General features: G+C 37.7%; 1 pseudogene; it reads left to right on the forward strand.

Annotated features, from left to right (window-relative positions):
* The window catches only part of LOC139720863 (leucine-rich repeat-containing protein 71-like), a 112242-nt pseudogene that overhangs the window by 35980 nt on the left and 56992 nt on the right, over positions 1-19270 (forward strand).

Below are 19270 nucleotides of genomic sequence, written 5' to 3' on the forward strand. Positions count from 1 at the left end.
GATCTTTCTGTCTACTAGGTGTATAGACAAGTGTATAGTAGATCTATACTTGTACATCTTTCTTTCTATGAAACTGCGATCAAACTAGGGTCTATATATTTGGCATGAAGAAGCAGACAATCATGAAAAAATATGTGATCTGCTGCAACAATGCCAAGCAAGAATGGTCCGCAAACCACATGTGAGCCCCCAAAATATGATTGGAGATATCTTGTAGGTATCTAGTATACTTGGGTGACCCGCACCTCGTCATAGTTAATGTTTGCCCATAATTGAATCACATTTCGCCACTGAAATTCTTTGAAATCCAACTCACATACAGGAAAAATGCTGAAAATTCCAATGGAATCACAAGTTCACTGATCGATATTGAAAATTTGCAGGTATAGTCGTCAAAGGCGAACGATGCGAAACAGTTGCGCGCTAAGGAAGGGGCCCGCAACTCGTCACCCCGCTCTCCCATAGACTCCAACCCCAAGCACCTTCTGATCTGGAGATTCTCCCGCCCGAAACCCCTAGCAAACGGGAGACTCCAAGTTGACGTGTGCGAAGCGTGAAGTTCCTAGGATTCTAGATGTTCTCTGGTGCTATCTAAGGTTTATTTTTTCAACATACGATAGAAATAAGTAAGAAATCCTTTCCACCGGGAGACACAGAGCCAGGGCGGGAGAAATCAAATCTCAAACGGGAGAACAGGAGATTGTGCAAAAATGGGCTTTCGGCGGGAGATCTCCCGTCGAAAACGGGAGAGTTGGAGTCTCTGTAGACTTAGCACGTAAAAGACGTGTGCGGGTGACCGTGATGTTCCCATAGACATACACGTAAAAGATGCATGCGGGTGACATAACAGTATTAACACGTATTCCTACTGTATAGCCCTATTAAATTTTCAGATTTTCGCGAAAAACTGTTCGGTTTTCACCACAATTTGCTTGGTTGTGGTAGTCCTGCCAAGTTTCAAGCGTACAGAACACAGTCCCGGGCATACATTTTTGTTCAGTGCGCTCAAAATGATTTTAAGCGGGGTGACGGTATTCGGGCCCCTGACGAGGTGCGGGCACCTGGCTATACTTACTAGTAGAGTACGTATTCATCAGATGCACTGAAGCAATGACAGCAGACGGTTTGCTGTAAACACAATTGTATCAAGCAATTCAAATCACTCACATGGGATCTGGGACGTGTTCTATGATCCTAGAGGTTGCTAGATTTACAGTACCGTAGCTCTATGTTAATATCACGACAAGTGCTGTGCAGTAATACAATCATCCATCATACAGTAGTATAGAATTCTAAACCCTTTGTCCCTAATGTGTTTTGGAAAGTTGATGGAAGCATTTCCGTAGCCGCAGCCTTTTTCTATTACTGGACTGACCGATGCGCTTACTTTCTGTATTTTGCTCAATGTTTCATTCAGTGAATATAGTCTACTAATAATTACATTGTACACGTACCATCGGTACAGCACCATACTTATGGGTAAGCTCAGCCTAGTGGATAAACTTGGCCACTTGTAATGAGGGCGCTAGGGGCCGAGTTTATTTAATGAATAGGCCAAGTTTACCCATAAATATGGTACGTACAGCAGTATAGAGTCTATTCAAACTCAAACTGCTGTCACGACTGTGCCTGCATGCAGTGTAACTGTCATATGTTGAATTACTGTGTCTATGAAACCAAGTTTTGTTGTCATTTTGAAGTTAAACCAAGTTTTGTTGCCATTTTGAAGTGAAAAAGTATACTAATGAATAGAAGTGAAAAAAGTTCACTTTATTCAAAGTCACACATTACTAAATGGTAGACTGTGACTGGCAAGCTTTTTTCCATCATGAAAAGTTGGACAAAGTTTGCATAAAGGAAAATCAAATAATGTTGGGAAATGTGTTCTGAAGATTCCAGGTCATTGAAAAATGCTCTTTACATTTTTTTTTGAACTGTGATATTTTAGATATATACAATGTATTAATGCACCTCTTTCAAAAACATTACTTAGTATAAACCGTACTCCCCCCCCCCCCCCCACGCACAATTATCTGCATGATGCGCTTTGCAGCATTGCGTTCTAATTGTTTTTAACCCATTCCTTATGGGAACCTGGTATAACAGGTTCCCAGACCACAACAAAAATCATTGCAAACTACCAGTTTACAAAAACTTTCACCATTTGCACAGATGCACAGCAATCTATTGATTGCTTGCAGAATCATTCCCCCTCGGCGCTATGATATTATACAAATTATATACGTATAAGCTCTACCTGGTCCAACTGTTTTGTTTCTGTGCGCATGATTGCTTTTAACCCGTTGAGGATGGGCTGGTTTTGCTATAACATACACTCCCCCTAGATACCTGAGTATACTCGGCTTTAGTCTTCAGTGGGTTAAGAGGGTCTTTTCAAGGGTTCAAAAACATTTTCACACAATGCAACTCTACCACCAAGCCCTCAATACAACTCCTTCGGAAGGAATCCTGTATCATAGCAGCTAGGTAAATTTTGCTGGCAAAATGATAATAGAAGTCAAGCTTTGGTCTGTGAAAGAATGGAGTTTGCAGACTCTTTGTTAATTTAAATTTTGTTTTGTGCAAAGTATGGCAACAAGGTACAATTGTAACCAGACAAGCATTGATACAATATACTTTGATAACAGTCTGTTTGTACCTGAATGTGTTGTCACATCCCAATTACTGCCCTTTTGGCAGCAAATTAAGGTGAAAGGAAGGAGCAGGAGCAGCAGGTTTCATTAAGGTATCAAGATATAAAATTTGTAAAACTTGTAAAAGTTACATTTCGTATGTCCCATATCATACTGTTAGTACTGTATAAGCTGTTATTTTTGTGAGGGTTTGATTTTTCGCCAATTTTGCAAATTACTGTTGGGCCGCGTATTAAACAACATGCAAAAATTGTTGCTGTGTACTAGCGTAATAGTACAGTGCACTTACAGTATGACAGCCACGGTGTCAATTCCTGAAAACAGCATCTTGCGAAAATGTCCATGACCTCCTCATCTGCGAAAATATCTGTACACGAAAATAACAGCTTATACAGTACATTACAATGAATGATTGCCTTCACTTGACAAGCAAAAAGTTCTCATGATTTGCTCTTCTGCTGTGCAGTGCAAAAGCCCTCATTTCTGGCTTAGTTTCGTTTGTCTGCTTTTAGAAAGGAATTCATCACTGGCAAATGTCGACGTAAGTTTGCCCCAAGGTTTAAAAATCTTTGTCGCCATTATCATTACATCATATATGTACATGTTTGTAGTATCCATTGTATAGTATCATCTGATAAAGAGAAAAATGACCGGCAGGGATATGATATGACCCGTGTCCATGACACTCTTCCACACTTTTTTTTTTTTTTTTTTTTTTTTTAGTTATCAATGTTCAGGGACACTGCAATGGAGCAGTTCAAGATTTTTTTTTTCTCTCTCTCTCATACTGTGCATTTTCTCGTCTGCCTCTCACGTACGACAATAACTTTGATAAAGAACATTTTATACACTGTAAGCTCAATTCATCAGCCCCTGACTTTATTTGGGACTTACATGTAGGAATGCATGTTAGCAACAAACTGTATCTTTGGAAATGTCTAGTACATGATTGAGGGTGGGAATGCAAAGATGTACCTTTGTACATTATCATGTAGGTTGCAGAACTTAACACTTCCTGGTGTCCAAATCTCTGCATGCATGTTGTTTTAAAACTGTATGCATATGTTTGAGCAGTGTAGCATACAATGTACTGTACATGGTGTACAAGTTGCTCACTTGAATAACTCCATGATTTTCCAAAAAGAGTCAATGCCAAGAATTAGACTGTATACAATGACTTCAGGCTTTAAAGGGATCGTATAGTTTTGGTTGAGATCTAATTTCAAGTTTCTAACATTTTTTGGTGAGATAATGAGAAACCTCTTATGAAATATGAAAGAGCATGAGGAATTCAACGTTTATTTGATCAATGAAAGTTGGTATTGAAACGGCTGAGATGATCCAAAACAGAGTGATTCTAGTAAAGTGTGGGACCCACCTTTTATTACGATCGCTTTGTTTTACGCTGTTTTCGGATGTTTCAGTCATTCCAAACCCGATTTTCATCAAGTAAACCTTGAATTCCTCTTAAAAATGGTATGCTCTGTACTATTTCACATGTGTTTTCTTTGTATCTCGCGAAAAGTTAAAAGCCCAATTCTCATCTCCACCAATACTATACCTACCATCCCTTTTATGATGTCGCTTTCATATTTTTGCCATTCATTGTGCCAGTTTATTTGTAACATTTATGCACACTTTTTAAAACCCGTTGAGGATAGACTGATTTTGCTACAACACGCACTTCCCAAAGACACTTGCCCAAGTGTACTTGGGACTTGTCCTTAACGGGTTAAAACCAAGTGGTCTGAACCAGGCCATCATGCAATGACATCATATCACAGAAGGTGGCTGGTAAAATCATTATAATTTTTAATCCATGCCATGTTCGTGTTAATGACCACTACACAGTTTATACAAGGTGCTCATGAATATTTAACGCACCTTTGAGCTGCTATTTACCTCACTTATTCAATATTTGTTGCCAATTTATAGATATTCTAAGCCTTGAAATACTACAATTGTACAATATGTTGTGCATGCATTGTATACTGTATCTTGTCTCTCTTTCAATTCCGATTGTAACTGTCAGTCTTTATCAGTCATATTACTGTCATTGTCATGACAATTACTGATCAATATACTATATTATCATTCCTGTCATCATTTTTACTCAACACTACATGTACATTAAAAATGCAGTTACCAGGTACAAACTGTACATAGTATCAGTATTCACATTATCAGGATTACTACCACTTTAGTTATCATAATTATCAGTAACATTCTGTAAACACCATCACTGTGTCACAGTCTTTCACTGGGGAGTACGTAGAATATCAGAAATTTGTGGCCTGGCTTTAATATTTAATTGCCTCTGATGTATCCATTCCTACAGATGCTCACTATCCTTTAAATAATAGAAGTTAGGTAGAATCAGGCTACAAAGTATTTATATGATGTGTACATTTTTTCTTTTTCTTTTTGGTACAATTTGTAAATGCATGAATTGATTACACAAGCAAGGCAAGAGGGGTTAATGCATCACATTTAAAAAACAAAACAAAAACCCTTCACATGAGAATTGAGCCTACATTGAAATGCTACACTTTTGATAGAGTATAATGTGATGGTTCCCAGGCTACTTAGAATGTGATATGGGGTATACATGTACCTGTAAATTATGTTCCATGTGAGCATACAGACACATCTACAAGTATCCGTTGTCAGATGGTTAATCTATGGTTTGAAATAGTTTTTGCTTGTGAAAGTGTGATTTGGTCTTGATCACTGGCATCCAGTTTGATTTTACATTAATTACCACACATTATGTTTAGTAGCAACTATAGTATTCATTTTCTTTGTTTTGTTTATGCAATCGTCATTACGCTTATGTTGCAAAGATGGGGAAGCATTATACAGCAAAGGCACATTGTCAAGATTTTTTTGTAGACTGTTTGCACACATCCAGTACACATACACTGTACATGTACCTGTAAATAAACTCTAGAGAGAGAGAGAGAGGAAAAAAAAGTAGAAAGTTGAAGAAAGCGTCATCATGTCTGTGTTTTTTGTTGTACACAGTGCACAAAATGTTTTATTACCTGATCAACCATCATCTGAAGAATGTACACAGTAAGATGTTGGGCAGCAGGATGATGTTTTGATGGGCTTTTTAAAGGACCATTGCATGTTTCAGGTAGAATGATGTTGATGTGCAGATCTCCGTCATCAAACATCCCAAAGCCCCCAGAAACACATTGTATTCACAGCCTGAGCAAGTCAGTATAAACTTAATGCCCGCAAATGCAAATTGCAATGAAAACGGATCAATAAAATTTCTATGTGATTTCTGAACTTGAAGTATTGGATCATAGGGCATGAACGAATGCAAGCAATTTTTTTCCCTCTTTTTATCACAACTGCTCTGGATATGTTTTTTGCAGCAAATGCTGTTATATGGGAAAGTGCATCTTTTTTTTTCTTTTTTTTTTCAGTGCAAATTCTAAGAGCTAATGCAATATCAAGCTGTTACGTACACTGTATACGTCTGAGTACCCCCGCCATAACTTCCAGTGATGTAAATTGTAAGTGCATGGCATTTGTGCTTGTGCTCATGATATTTGACACTCAGTGACAGTTCAGTTGTAATCACCATTTGATTTTAACAATTATATTTTGCCCTTGAACTGATACAAGTTCATTTGAACTTACATTGCATATTGTGAGTGCCCGCATTCTGAAAGAAAATGAGAAAAAATTGCCACACTCTGTTTTTTTTTTTCTTGCACGCAACTGTTTGACGGAAAAGCAGTGCTTTGATTACTCTACATACAACTTACAAGGTTGTAGGAACATGTTATCCAGTAACAGTAGAAAAAAAAAAATACTGAAAAGTCTTCTAAGGGGACTCCCTGGAACTTCTTGATAGAGATTCTTTTTCTGTCAAATACATTGTATCTTTAAATTTGGAATGTTAAGATCCATCTACCGTAATACACACGTTGGAGTATAGTGTAGTAATGATATACAGTTTGCCTTCGATACAGTACAATGTATAGCCATGCATTGTATTATTATTATTATTATTTATTCGACCAGGTAAAGAATATAGGATACATATCATAAACATTACAAACATGAAACAAAAAACCAGAATGAACATTACAAAGGATACACAGTACTGTACACGTTACACAAAATGAAAATGAAATGAATGGAGACTACATGAGGGTCAGGGCACTCAAAAGTAAATATATTTACTATTGCCCATAGGCATGTGAACCCACACATGTTGCCCCCTAAGAAACATTTAACAATCATTAAAAGATTATCCCTCGACCCTGCTCCCCACCCCTTAACACCATAGCCCATATCAACTTCAACATAAAAACACAAAACAATTCCTATATAATCATCCAACCATTGACTTCCATATTCATACATTAATTTCAAAAACTGAAAAAAATACAACTTCAACATAAATGTAGGAGATTCCTGGATTTCCGCCCAACCCCCAACCCTAAACCTTTAATCTCTTTAATAGAACATAGTCATCATTGTCGTCAACATAAAAATGAAAATGAAGCACATGCGTACAAATCAGAACAAAAAGTATCACTCAATGTGACTAATACCCCATCAAACACCAAGAAAGTAAACTCAGCCAACAATTGATTTGTATACTGTTACCATAACAACTCAATGTTGTATGTATGTTTCTGTATTGCCATCTTACAACTTTGAAACCAAATGATTTTCTTCATTTTTGTTCTTACTTTTTTTTATCATTGCAGATCAATACAATGTACATGTACATGTAAATGCTGTGTGTTTGTTATCATTTTTTGTAATTCATCTTTTTATGATGATGTCTTAGTGATACTTCCATCATGTGAAGGCATTGTTTGGTTGTGAAGGACATTGAGCCAAAATGTACAAATGTATTGCATTTTAGGCAAACTTACAACAGTGTACAAAAAAATACATACACTTGTTTGACATCATGCACACTGATGTGCATGTTCAATACATTGTGCGCTCTTCATACATACAAATTTAGCATTCTTATAGGCCTGTTCATTGGAGTAAACATGTACATGTACTGTACACGTACTTGCACATGTATTATAAATGATTAGCATGTTGGGATTCATTGTGTTACATGTACGCTCAGTTTTTCCACCCCCATTACTGTGACGTGTAATCTCAATGGAATATATTTTGGCCAAAAAGATGTTTTCTAATAAAAAAGTAACTTTTGTTTCTTGTTGCTATTGACAATCACTGAACATGAACTGGAGCAAGTGCATGCTGTTAACATACTGTACGATGTTGATACAAATGTGTATCTTCCTTGCCTTTAAGATCAATATTGTACATTGTAATTTATGTTATGTTGTGAGTTCACCCTTTAGAGGAAAATTCAAATTCATACCGTCCAGTTTTCTCACTCAATCTTTACAGTGACCTATTGCATTTCCTTTCACCAGTGTATTTCTCATGTTTTTCATTTAATATTGTCTCAGTGTATTTCCCATTCTCATTATTTGTACCCATCCTTTATACATTCATTTATAAAGTCATTCATTTTCATCAAAAAATATAGATGTATAAAACAAAATACTTAAAAAGTTATCCATACCAATATATTCTGAATATGTCAAATTATAGTACAACTGTATACTCACACAGAATAATAGGTTGTCAAGCAAAGATACCTAATATTTGCTGAATGATGTTGAAAATAGAAAATCTTTATAATCATTTCCTCTGTTTTTTTTTCTTTTCTTCATACATGTACTTCATTTTTTTTTTTTTTTTTTTGGGGGGGGGGGTAATCACAATATTTGCATGGTCATTGCTTTTATTCTCATCTTCTTCTTTTCTTCAGCCTAGTCAGGAAAGTGAAGATGGGGAAGCGGGTGGATAAGACACAGAAGGACAAGGGACCACCATCCACTGTGCCGGACAATGAGGATGATGCAAATAAGACACCTGGTAAGATATTGGTCATCTTAAGTGTAGTCCCTCCGCTTTTTCAACCTTGATTACGTACATGACAATTGGAACAAGGGCTGGATGTAATCTGCATAGTGTTCAGATCTAGGGAATGAGGGTATTTGTTGTTTATAGATAGCAGACTGTACATAGATATATTACTACTTGTAGTACACAAAGACTGAATGGGAAATGGGTGGGTGTAACCAAAGTGTACGCTAAGTAAGATAGCCTGAGGTTCACGTGTAGGTTGCCACATGAGTGACACATTAACCCTACAGTATTTGATATCAAGACTGCGGTTACATTTATGTCGTATCAGCTTGCTGTAAAGAGAGTGACATTTCTTCTCTGCATATTTAGAGCCGTACGTGTGCACGGGCAATTTCGAGGCCGACTTCACCGAGCTCTGGAGGCGGGCGGGGCTGCAGCAGGCCGAGATGCCCCGGTGGTGATCAGGGCCAAGCGGCCAGGCACGCCCCCGCCCCTGGACCCCAAGTCCAAGGGGGACCCCCCCCGAGGAAACGAGGGAGGATGAGGGGGAGGATGCCAAACCCAAGACATACGTCACCAAGGAGAAGTTCTCCTACTTCAAGCCCAGGATCCAGGTGGAGATGGAGAAAGAGGACAAGCCGGACACGGTCACAGAAGTCTTCATCAGAGGTCAGTTTTTTACCTGCGGTCACTGGATTGACCAGACTTTAGTTCTTTAAAGATTGAATATTTTGTAGTGCAAAGTTGTTAATTCTCACAATTTGCCTCACCATCCATGCATAAATTGTACCGTCACATGTTGTAATATCATGTCTGTTTGTTTGTTTGTTTGTTTGTTTGTTTTTTTGGGGGGGGTTATTGTTTGTTTGTTTGTTTGGTTTTTTTTTTTAGTGTGTGTGAGAGAGATGTGGGGAATGGTTAAACAATTTTTGTGTTGTGTTCCTGTGTTGTGGGCTTGTGCTCTCATGAAGCTGGATATTAGTATTGACTGTTCAAGAATTGTTTTGTGAAAAGCAGAGATTTCACAATCTCACAAATTCCTGAAGTTTAATCCGATTTTGATCAAATTTTCACTGTTGTGCTCATAAAATTGTACTCCTTTTATTTATCAGACTGACTTTTATCTGCACAAGGTCTAGAATTTCCCTTTAACAGGAACAGATAGCTCGACAGTCAGCTTTGCTGCATTTATAGGCCTTTTTTATTTGTTTCAGGAAGAGCAAAGCAGTGAGAAAGACAATAGAAAAGGTAGAGCAGATTAAGGGGAATTTCATCCATCTAGAGCGATGTAGGGACTTGTTTTCATGCTCACTTTTTTTTTTAGTCTTTTCTGAAACAGTGAGCGTGGTCAGACTCCTCAAAGTTGGAAATCTGAGAAACTGGGTTGCCTTGAATATAATCTAATAAAGTTTAATCTCAACTCAAACTTCAAATCTAATGAGTGTTCTACTGGGACTGTGTACCCTCTTCACGAGTCTAGATTGCTACTAAATTGAATAAACAGTTTGGCTCACTCTTTGCAATGTAAACTTTTCTATTCCCACAGTGAGTGAAAGAAAACAATGAGGAAAAAATAATAACTAGACGAAATTGTCCCTCTAGCGCCACCAAGTCATGAGACCTTGTAATTACCCTCATAAAGGAATGCTACTGTAGTTTCTGGCGACAGGTAGTTGTTATGAACTGCTTGTCTCCAAGTGATAACAATAATCATACTCCACGCCTCTTCTTTTTATCTGTCCTATCTTTGTTCCAAATGGCATCGCCTCCGCTGTAAATGCTACCATGTCAGTCACCGGGAAGGTACTCATTTTCTGTTCTGCCAGCATTTTGATTTTTGTTCTTTCTGTGTTGCAGTTGTTGTTGCTTACAATCAATTAACTTCCTTTTTTCGCTCTCTTCTTTCACTCATCTCCTTCCACCCCCCCCCCCCCCTCAATCCCAACCATAACCCATTAGGCTGGAAGATCGATGATTTGATGGTAGGCATCTTCAAGCAGTGTTTCCCGGCCATGGAGAAGCTACATACAATCAAGTAAGTGGGGGGCAACTCAGTTTCACACGTTTGGTGAGAAGAGGCGTCTGAATTGTAACCTTTTTTTTTTAACATCCATTGTGGGCATTGCAAAAACAGTGATGCCCCACATGTGTGAAAAACAGGGACACATGTACACTGTAGAATCAAAACAAATATGCCCTCAAAATATTGACTCAGAACTTTGCTGGAGAAATGTATCGTATGCTGCTGACCTATCGATGAGTGAAAACAATATGTGGTGGGCAGGAATGTGATAACATTAAAGATGTATTGATTACAATGCAATTATGACTTTTGACATTTTGTAGGGTATCATTGCAGGATGCAAGCCTGACAGTAAAAGGACTTTTTTGTGTGTACGTGCCAAAGTGTTCCTCCATATGATTCATTTGTACCTTTTGTCCCTGGATTGGGGTTTGCTGTTTGTTTGTTTGTTTGTTTGTTTGTTTGTTTGTTTGTTTGTTTGTTTGTTTGTTTGTTTTCTATGACTATTAAAAGTAAGTAAACGTGATACAAATATAGCGTATTGTGGGACAATGTTGATTTTTTTTCTCCATCTTTTTTAATGAGCAGATATTTCACTTTTTGAATAAACTCTGGTTGCTGTAATCTTAAAGGAATGTGTGCATTTGAACAAAATGCACATTGAAATTGAATTGCATGATGGATAGTCAAAAGTTGCATTTTAGATTTAGTACATGACCTTCTCTTGGATAAGCCACCTTTACTCCATAGTGAAAGTGTACATTCTCTAACTGATTACAGTTGTTGTTATTTCAGATTTTGCACTTTCCTTGTATATTGATATCAATTCAAGTCTTGAAGCAGAAAAAAAAAAACTTTTCAGTTCAGAAATAACTTTCTGTTATATCAAATTGTGATGATTGCTTATGATATAATTCCGTATAAACCATGCAGTCATGACGTGATGCGACATGAAAGGTTAGCATTTGTCTCAGGGTAACAATAGACTCTATGATTGCTGACAGAATAAAAAAGAGAGAAAGAGAATACCAGTACTTATTGTGTGGAAGTATATTTGTTTAAAATGATCATCTGAGCATAAGCTGTTTCGTACGTGGAAGATCAAATGTTTCTCGAGGGATGAATTGTACAATGCCTGTGCACAAACAGTGATCCTTGTGATCTGTGAATGGAGTGACGTCAGTGATGACGGCATTTATGCCAACAATTCCTCTCACCATGTTTTGTTCCTAGCAGTGTATTCTATTGGTTGTACAAAGTAGGGGGCACTGAACTCAGCACTATTCGATCACAAGTTAAAAACTTCCGTAGAATAAATGACTTTATTAAAGAACTGTCAGATAATGGTCTGTATTGTGTGTGTTGGTTTTGTTTGTAGCCTTTTCTCTTTTTATTTATCTGTTTATTTGTTAATTGTTGTTATCATTATTATTATTATTATTATTATTATTATTATTATTATTATCATTATTATTATTATTATTATTATCATTATTATTATTATTATTATTATTATCATTATTATTATCTTTATTATTATTATTATCATTATTATCTTTATTATCTTTATTATTATTATTATTATTATCATTATTATTATTATTATTATTATTATTATTATCATTATTATTATCATTATTATTATTATTATTATTATTATTATTATTATCATTAATAATTATTATCATTATCATGTCAGTTGTGCATCGTGTGTAAACTTTTTACATTTTCATTTTCTTTTTGAGAACCCCATGACCAATTTTCACCAAACTTGGTAGGTAGCATCCCTAGGGGAATAGGATCTCAATTTATTGTCCCCGCCGAACGAGTTCAAGCAGGGGACTATGAAACGGGCTCCGTACGTGTGTGTGTCCGTGTGTCCGTCCGTGTGTCCGTACGTCCGTCCGTCCGTCGTGTGCGTCCGTGTGTGATCAAAATCTTCAATTTGCTACTTCTCTGTCATTTATGAGCCAATTTTGATTCTGTTTGCTTTATATGATAGCACTACATGGGAGCTTTGAAACTTCTACACAGAATTTCAGTCGTGACCTTTGACCTTGACCTTTGACCTATATTGTACATTTTGCTACAAAATGCTACTCCTTCGCCATTTCTAACTCGATTTTGATTCCGTTTGCTTTATGTGATGGCACTAGGTGAGGGCTTCAAAATTTCTACACAGAATTTTGACCTTTGACTTCTTTGACCTTTGACCTTGATTTTTTGACCTATATTGTACATTTTGCTACAAAATGCTACTCCTTCGCCATTTCTAACCCGATTTCGATTCCGTTTGCTTTATGTGATGGCACTAGGTGAGGGCTTCAACACTTCTACACAGAATTTTGACCTTTGACTTCTTTGACCTTTGACCTTGATTTTTTGACCTGTATTGTACATTTTGCTACAAAATGCTACTCCTTCGCCATTTCTAACCCGATTTCGATTCCGTTTGCTTTATGTGATGGCACTAGGTGAGGGCTTCAAAACTTCTACACAGAATTTTGACCTCTGACTTCTTTGACCTTTGACCTTGATTTTTTACCTATATTGTACATTGTCTACAAAATGCTACTCCTTCGCCATTTCTAACCGGATTTCGATTCCGTTTGCTTTATGTGATGGCACTAGGTGAGGGCTTCAAAACTTCTACACAGAATGTTGACCTTTGACTTCTTTGACCTTTGACTTTGATCTTTTGACCTATATAGTACATTTTGATACTAAATGCTACTTCCGGTGGGGACATATTTTACGCACCGCGTAATTTCTACTTTTCCTTGTTCAAATGGGGACCATGCCCCACCTTGGGGCCCCCAGGGGGGCCCCAACTCTCCCCCCCCCCCCCCCCAATTAAGGAATCTTGAAAAATCTTCTCTAAAACAAGAAGTGATAGAGCTAAGTTAATACTATGAGTTAGTACATTGATTATTGTAGTTTCAAGTTTGTTCAGGGCAGAATCAGGGGTGCCCCCTTGGGACCCAGGGGAGGGGCCCTAACGGGGGCCTAACTTGTACATTTTCATCTTCTTCTTGAAAACCCCATAATAGATTTTCACCAAACTTGGCAGGTACATTCATTGTAGCATCCCTAGGAGGATAGAATCTCATTTCCATCAAATGGGCACCATGCCCCACCTGGGGGCCCCCACGGGGGCCCAACCTACCCTCAGTAAGGAATCTGTAAAGATTTTCTCTAGAACCAGAAGTGAATGAGCTAAGTTAATACAGTGAATCAGTATGTTGATGACTGTTATTTCTAGTTTGTTCATGGCAGAATCAGGGGTGCCCCCCTCCCCCCTTTGGGACCTGGGGGGGGGGGGGGGGGTGGAGTGGGGTGGGTCTAAATGGGGACTTAAATTGTACACAATGTTCATATTCTTCTTGAAAACCCCTTGATGAATATTCACCAAACTTGGCAGGTAGCATGCCAGGGGGTTAAGATCTCAATTTGTCCAACAGGGCACTATGCTCTCCCTTGGGGGCCCCTAGGGGGCCCAATCCCCCTCCTAAATATTAAGGAATATTTACAATTTTCCTTCTGTAGAACCAGAAGTGATAAAGCAAAGTTACTATGAATTTGTACATTGGAGACTATAGTTCCAAGTTTGTTCATTGCAGATCCAATGCTGCCCCCCCCCCCCCCCGACTCCAAGGGCTAATCCAAATGCACGACCTAAATTGTACATTTTCATCTCCTTGCTGAAAACAACATAATGGATTTTCACCGAACTTGGCAAGTAACATACCTCTGAGGAGGATAGGATCTCAAAGTGTTTGAATGGGTATCATACTTTCCTTTGAGGCCCCAGGGGGCACAAACCTCCTAAATTAAGGAATATTCAATAATATTCTTCTCTAGAATCAGCAGTGATAGAGCTTTAAGTCTTCCCCCCCCCCCCCCCAAACTGCATAGTTCAACATTCCATAAAGTACAGCATACATGTACTTGGCAGGACTTGTATTTTTACCAGTGTTATAGAATATGCACATGGACACCATAACCCGGCCCAGCTCTCAAAGCTGCCCCTGCCCCAAGTTTCCAATGTTCTCACGTAAGAGTGTGCAAAAATGCATGGGAGGTGAACTTGCGATACTCAGGTGAGCGCGTGACCCCCGGGTCTCTTGTTTTCATTATGTTTCATTTCAAGTTTTCATGCTCTCACCCCATAATCTGAAACTCTGTAGGAATTATCCTATTAAAGCTGTGATAGCCATAGGCCTCAGCCTTTGCATTCATAGCATATATTTCAGTTTTTCACAAGTTACATTAGTTTCATCTTGCCTTGCAGTAGATACATACATTAGTGATATGTCCAGAGCGTAGAGACTCCAACTCTCCCACTTTCGACGGGAGATCTCCCGCCGAAAGCCCACTTTTGCAAAATCTCCCGTTCTCCCGATGAGATTTAATTTCTCCCGCCCTGGCTCTGTGTCTCCCGTTTGAAATGATTTCTTACTTTTTGTCTTTGTATGTTGAAAAATAAGCTGTAGATAGCACGAGAGAGCATCAAGAACCCTAATTATTAGAGCTTCTAGGGCCCAAGCGGGCCCTGGACCCCGGTCACAAGGAACTTTGCGCTCGTGATATGTGCTTTGTGCACATCAAGTTGGAGTCTCCCGTTTGCCACACGGGTTTCAGGCGGGGGAATCACCAGATCAGAAGGTGCTTTAGATAGGGTTGGAGTCTCTGAGAGCGATGTAAAAGTATGCTGTTTTTGTCTTTTGTAGACTGCTGTTGCTTAATAATATGAGTAATGTCTTGGATACAGTTGTGAGTGTCCCTTCCAGTCAGTTAACACGAATCTGTACTAATAATCCCCTCCTTTCTTTCCTTGGACAGTTTCTGGAACACAAGTCTAACGGAGAAAACCCTGAAGGAACTGTCGTTGTTCCTGCATCAATGTCCAAACCTCAAGTGAGTACTCAAAAAAACCTTCAATCCATATTAAGAGATTGTAGAGTTCAGGCATTTAATATTTTAGGCTAGTTTCATTGCCCTTGAAGCTCTTTCTGCTCATGCTTTATGCTTTTGTGGGGCTTTCATTGAAATTGACTTTGAAATCATATAATTATCAATTATTGCTTCCTTTAATAGCATTTTTGCCTGAAGTGCTAGATATCCATTGTATTTTAGATTTCAAATGTTAATCTATACATCTGTTGATTTGGAATATCTTTCCATGCAGTGTTACATGTGTACAAATATTGCCTATTTTTAGAGGACTGGTGTAATATAACAATTGACATCTCCAAAGGAGAAGAATTTATATTTATGTGTTTTATATGCAAGGGGGAAATGTAACCCTCAATGGACTGTCAAATATTGTATTACAATAGACAAGGCAATATTTGTTGTATTTATATGGTCTACACAAATACACATCAGTTCATTCTAGCTTCATCACCACTGCTTGCAACATAAACAATTTCAGTCCTTGCTGCATTAATCATGTGATTGCATTATGACCAATCACCAGCCAGTATTTTTTGTTAAGACCAATTTAGTATAATAACCCTGTGTATACTGCAGGTGGTGCTATCATCCCATTCCGTGCAGGAACCGGGTGTATGCACCAGGTATCAGCACTGACATTTTGTATATATTCTTGCCGAGATAAGGTAGCTGTTATATTGACTAGGGTTGGTCAAAGTACATTGTACTTTGACAGTAATACTCACCTTCAACTTAAAATTGTTGTGGTTGCCATTTGACATGTACCATTGTCAATGAGCCCATGCAGGTATATTTATGACGCTTCAGAGACTTTTCACTACATACACACACATGCGATGTGTACTGAAATTGTGTGGCCAAAGTCTGTCACATGCTCATTCTGTCAATTTTTCTTTTGTTTATATTGAGAAAGGTTCACCCTTGAGAGGACATTCTTCCCATATGGAAGAACTTTGCAAAGGCTTTGTTATCATCTGACCATGGTTATGTTTTAATTGCTGACTGGGCATATGACAAATCTATATCATTTAGTGTGAGGTAGATACACTGTATTAACATCAACAGAGGTGTGTTCAAAGTCAGTATGTCCATTGCATTTGTTTCCACTAAAGAACAAAAATCCTGCTTCTGTATTGGAAAACCAAATGTGATGACTATGCTGTTCATAGAAACATCTCATATAATGACTTTTCAATAGTTTAGGGCTGAATTGTTTTGCTTTTAGGGGAAAGGGGTTGACTGAGATTAAAGAACCATTCTTTCCATAAATGTTTACAATATTTATCTGAAATCAAAAACAAATAAATGAAACATATTAACATGTTTTGTATGACAAAGAGAGGACTAATTTTAAGACATCAAAACGAAGTGGTAAACAAGTTAGCTAAAAACAAAACAAAAACAAAAACAGAAATTAGAAGTAGATGGCTAACTGAAAGAAAAAGGTGTCACTGTAAAAACTTCAAGGGCTTGCAGTAATGGCATCACTTGATTGGAAAGAGTTGATTACTCAGGTATTGAACAAATTGCAATGCTAGGTTGGCGAATCACAGGTGTTGCATCAAAAGGGTGAAATAAACCTGAAACTACATTGTACATGTAATGTTTAGTGAGGAGAAGTATTCTCGATTATTTTTTAAATGTGCAAAAGTGCAAATTTCTAAATGCTGTGTAGGAGTGAATTCCAAATCATGGGATCAGAGTGGTGAATCGAATTGGAATGGATGTTTGTTTTCATTTTCCAATGGTGGGATTTGGTTGATTGTTGGGTCTTGTAACTTCAGTCTGACCTCTTGTTATCCAGCCATGTCGGGACTGGCGCCAGACCAGATAATCGATTTGGCCGGATATAGGACATATAATGCTTACACTCGTATGAACTCACATGTACCTGTAGCTACCAAGCCAGCGGTACAAATAGTGTAGCTATTAAAGCAGGTAGAGTACCCTGCAACAGCGGTGTACTCTATACTAGCCTACTTTAAAAAAGAAGAAGAATAGACCTATTTTTATTAAAGAAATTGAAACATTTTGATGTAAAATTCAAGAAGATGTTTCTGCAGAAAATATCATGGGTACCCAGTATTAAAATCATTTGAGTTTTGTAGGAGTTTTAACTGAGTTTGAAATCACATATTTTTGTCATCCCCACTGTGCCAACATATTTGGGTGATAGAAAAGTACAAATAAGAGATGGCCGGATAATCAAAGTCGGACTATGTGCACATTTGTGTTCAAACAAAACATCTCTGTAAGATAAGGGGTAAGGCTTTTGGTGATACGTTGTACTTTAAAATGCACTGACATATACAGTGTATGAACCAACATGCAAGACATTGCAGTCGTGAACGTTCAGTTTGTGAATGTGATGAAAACAGTTGGCACAAGTATGGAGTGCTTTCCTCTGGAGTAGGAGTGCTCTCAACACTTTAAAGGGGTGTATTGAGGCCCATAACACAGTATACTATACATTATATGGGGTATTATTTATTCACTAATGTTTTGATAAAAGGCACTTTACGAGACAATATAAACTTCAAATTCGAACAATCCGGAATATATTATATATCAAATCTCATTTTTTTTGTGTGTGACAAATCCAGGGAGGTTGTACCAATTTTGACATTAATGAAAACAGAAGCTCTGGCTCCAAGAAGTTTCTATGGGATTAGAAATTGTCGCCTGGGAAATATTGTGATGTTTATATGCGTCATCTCACAAAAACAACATGGCGGATCATTGCGTCTGCACCAGTGGATGCTTTACAAAGAAGATTGTGAGGGGGAAAAAATGAGAGAGAAATTGTTTAATATTGGACTTCTGCAATGCCTATCATGATTATCAAGAGTTGTTCTCGCCAACTGAACATTAAAATGTCACTGCTGATGATAAACCCATCCATTTCCTTGGTGTCTTTTTTTTTAGCACTTCTGTGCAGACATGATAACATTTGCACTTGAGTATAAAGACACAAATGTGGTACTATACAGTGTAATGCAGTAAGGCCTACACTTGAAATGAAGGTGATTATATTTCTTAGAACAACCCTTTCAAAATCACAGTAATATTTTTTTTTTTTTTATAGTATTGCACATTTTGTTTTGATTTTTTCTTTTGTCTGTCTAGCATGGAAACACTGTTTCCAATTCTTATATTACTTCTGTTGCCATTCACATACATACTGTAGATGCATTGGTATAGTATCCAACTTGAGCAAAATTGTAAATCAATTCTGTATTGTCCTCAATCCATGATCAATAATCAGTCTTCACTTCTAGCCCCAGTTGTGAATGAATTCAAAATGAAGTCGTGAATGCATATTTTGTAAACTATCAATTGTAGCTAATCACCACCCACACACCTCAGAATAACAAGAGTACTTTTATACACTTGCATACTTTGCCGGAAGTACAAAATAGTGTATGTGTGTGGTTAACATCTGAATTGAGATGTTTTTACAGCACTTTAAAAGACAACGTGTTGGCTCTTGGCCTACCTACAGGTAGAAGGCCTCAATGAATGTCTGTCTCTGAGATATGAAGTTCTCTTTCAGCACATACAGTGTAGTATGTTCTTTTTTTCTTTTCTTTTTTTTTCAGTTGGCAAACCTGCTATTGTAGTAAACATTATTGCATAATCATGATATAGGCCTCGAGTCTCGCATTGATACTTGAGTTCATTTTTGTTTCTTGTCTGTTTATGA

The sequence above is a fragment of the Diadema antillarum genome, unplaced genomic scaffold (genome assembly GCF_040938485.1).
Source record: "Diadema antillarum isolate AM-2024a unplaced genomic scaffold, OU_Dant_1.0 scf00000134, whole genome shotgun sequence".
Classification (NCBI taxonomy): domain Eukaryota; kingdom Metazoa; phylum Echinodermata; class Echinoidea; order Diadematoida; family Diadematidae; genus Diadema; species Diadema antillarum.